The following is a 3,912-nucleotide window of genomic DNA, read 5'->3' as shown; positions in this document are numbered from 1 at the left end:
GTTAATTAGAAGATCATGACGAACCGAATCATACGCTGCTTTCAAGTCTAAGGCAATGAGATACAAGACATGAGAGTTCTTGAAAGCATCCCAGATAGTGGACACAATGTCTCGTAAACATGATTCTGAACCAGTTTTGGGGCGAAACCCATAAAAGCAGGAAGAGAACAAATTAAATTTGAATGAAATCCAATTTAATCTAAAAAGAATGAGGCGTTCGAAAATTTTGTTCACAGTGTTAATCAGAGTGAGAGGTCTAAAAGCAGAGGATTCCGTTGGTGAACGGCCAGGTTTTGGAATAAAGACAATTCTGCCTTCCTTAAATGAAGGAGGGATATAATTTGATGACCATAAATCGTTGAACGCATGTAGAAATTCCAGACCTTTTTTTGGAAGACTTTTATAGACTCGTAGTGGGATACTGTCTGGACCCGGAGTACTCGACCTACCAGTCCGAAGAGCTCGCAATAATTCTATATTTGTAAACGCCATATCCATATGTTCACCGAATGAATGAGGGGGGGCCCCACGACCGCACGGGAAATCATGATCTCGGAAGAGGTCAATTTGATCAAGAGCGTCGGCATAAGAGTTTTGGGCAATGACAAAAATATGATGAGAGTTATCAAAAGATTTGTTTGCGACGTATCTATGACGTCTTAGTGGTGAATAAATCTTGGAAGGCGGAGAGAAAGGAAGTATCTCATCTGAAAGAAGTTTGACTCTCAGAGTGCGAAGGTGGCACCGAAATTTAGCAGACAACCGTTTGTATGAGACCCAGTTGTCTTGCGAAGGAGAAAACCTAAAACGACGAAAGGCCAGTTTTTTCTCCTTAAGGAGAAGACGCCCATCTTTATCAAGAGAAATACGAGGGTAACGAGGGCGCCTGGTGATAAAGGAATTATTTTGAACCGTTTCAGAAATGGAAGCATAGAGAGTATCAAACGGTGCGTTAGCGGAAACCCTACTTAAATCTTTAAGTAAGGATGCCCAACGAATTTTGTATGAGTAGTAGATATTAGAACTTGACAATGAGCAGAATGAGATCATAGCAGGAAGATGATCACTACCAAATAATGATGACAACGGTGATCAGGATAGTGAACGATGAACCTCAGGCGATGAAAAACACAAATCCAGATAGGATTGCGTGGTAACACCATAATAGGTAGGGCAGGTGGGAGGAGTAAGGCAAACATTATTGGATAAATACCAGTTATAAAGAGCTCGGCCAGCAGTTGAATCAAAATGCGAATTCCACGCAGAGAAATGGGCATTAAAATCACCAAGAAGAACAAAGTCCCCGAAAATAAAATTGAAAATTTCATTAATAGCTGTGAAAGAGAAAGGAGATGAGGGCCGGTAAGCATTGATGAGGTATAACGGACGATCTGTAAAAAATATTTTGACAATAAGGATTTCAAACGATGAGTCCACTCTTTTCCAAATAAATTGGGAGGGGTAGATTGAACGAACTGCAACTACAAGACCACCCCCGAAATCGTCAGGTCTATCAGCACGATAGATATGGAAACCCGGAAGGAAGAAATTTTTTGATGGCTTCAAAAAAGATTCCTGAAAGCATAAAGCATCATAATCTAACATATAATTATGTATCGCTAAATATTTAGATGAAATACCCCTAACATTCCATGAGATAATCTTGATATTACTGTCAACATTATTCATTATATAGCAAATAGTAAAAAAAAAAGTAAGGAAAAAACATAAAAATAACCCAGACTTTAGGGGGGGGAAACAACAAAACAAGTTTGAGCACAATAACAATGAAATCTTTTCACTGAATGCAGAAAGAAAAATAAGGGGGGAACAAAAACTACGCACATAACAAAGGCAAAAAAGACAAAAAACATCGCTATCTACTTGATAACGATCGGGTGCGTGGGGGAGGGGGCACTCAAGTTCAGGATTGGGGCTCAGACCCCTTTTTTTGTCTTTTGATTGTTCGGCGTTGCTTCGCTCTTTCCGCGGGCGAAATGGAGAAATCATTATACTCGAATGCACTAGAAACATCGGAGATTAGACCTTTCTCAGATGGTAGTATGTCATTAACGTTTATACCAGAAGGACCGGAGGTCTCCATGTCCACAAGTGTCCCGTCTGAAGCTGGCATGCACGTATCTCGAAGTGATGACTGAATTGAGCTCACGATCACCGGTATCAAGGATTTAATTGAGTTGTGGAGAGATTCTTGGAGACTAGCATTCAGCTCCTTGAGAACGATTTCTCTAAGAGCGTTTACCTCTGCATGAACAAGGGATCTGATCTCCTGTTTCAAAGAGTTAATATCCGAAGTAGTTGAAATATTGGCTCGACCAGCATACGACGTATCATTGGATTTGCACCTGGGTCGCGCAATGTTTATGGGGACATAATTTTCAGCTTTGTATTTGAGGACTTTCGCTTCAAAAATAAATGTCGGGCAATTTCGGTCAGAGGCAAAGTGAGAAGCTTTGCAGTTTATACAAGAAACAGAGTTTTGACATTGGTCATAGTCACCACACTTTTTGCAAATTTGATTAGCAGCTCTACAAAACCTTTTTCTGTGCGAATAGTTAAAACACTTTTGGCATTGCTTTGGTTGATCTATGAAACGGCGTGGATGGAAAATTAGGAACAACAATTTGACCTCACTTGGTATACTTTTACCAAGAATCGTGACTAATACCGTCTGCAAGGGATTATTGTCTTTGATGAAACGACGGACACTGATAACCTGGAGGTTTTCACTTTGGAGCTCATCTGCGATTTCGCAAACCGGAATATCAGTAGGGACATTATTAAGAATAAATTTAGATGAGATGGATTCTGTAAGAAGGAAAGGTTTGACAGGAATATCAAATATATTGACTATCTTCAAGATCTCCTTAGCTATTTGTGGATCACCTGTGGTAATCAGAAGCTCACCGGCACGGGTGAAGCGAATTTCATGAATATTTTTGTGGTTTGAAATTTGGAAACAAATGTATTTCTTCAAATCAATGGGTCTTGTTTTCGGAATAGCTTGCGGACCGGAAAGTTTGAGAGTAAACAAACACGCTGGTTCAGAATGATCGATGATATCCATGTCGCAAATCGAGGACGACCAAACATTAAAAGCATTAGGCACCTTACCTGTGCTAGCCGAAGCGAAGGTCTCTGACTTGGCAGAATTCATGGTTGTTTGGAACACTTTGATACTATTAGCCAGAAAATCTATGAAATTATCCTTGTTCTTGCGAAGGGCATTGTAACCACGTGGGAAAACAGAGCCCTTACCTTGAGTCCGAACTTTATAAGATTTCACTTTAAATGGAAAAAATAATTTACGAACTATCAAAATAAATAATCACCGAACCACTAGAAAAGTATAGAATAATTCAAACACGATGAAAGGAAAAAACGAGAAAAAACAAAATTTTTACGAAAAACGCGAATTAACACTAAGGAACTACCACACGTGCCTTCGCGTAGAACGCCCGAATCTAAACCGAAATTCCACAGTGCGAGCGGGTCACCATGCTAACGGTTTTGACTGGTATTAAAGACATACCTAGGTTTTGCTGGCATCTAGAGTTCAAAAACAGCACTAGTTTATAGTTTCTCATTTGCTTTTTTAACAATAGATAGCAGTACAAATCCTATTTTCTCTGTTTATTATTCGTTAATGAAGTTCTTGAGTTTTTTTATAGATTGGCAGCAAAAACCATGCGGACTTCAAATCTCCAAAATAGCACAGCTGACCATATAAAGTTGAAATATTTGAGCCTACTTTTGTTGCTTTCCACCGGAAATTTTTTAAGGGTCTGGCAACTCTGCCGGGTATCCATGCAGTGGCATAGCAAAAGAAATGAACTACAATAAGAAGAAGCACCGGTGTTGCGGTGCTAGCCGTTACAAAGGCATCCTTAT

Source organism: Pholcus phalangioides, unplaced genomic scaffold (assembly GCF_987345545.1).
Source record: "Pholcus phalangioides strain wild (caught in Gottingen) unplaced genomic scaffold, Ppha-v1.0 ptg000002l_1, whole genome shotgun sequence".
In the NCBI taxonomy this organism is placed as follows: domain Eukaryota; kingdom Metazoa; phylum Arthropoda; class Arachnida; order Araneae; family Pholcidae; genus Pholcus; species Pholcus phalangioides.
Note: the sequence above shows the minus strand (reverse complement) of the source record.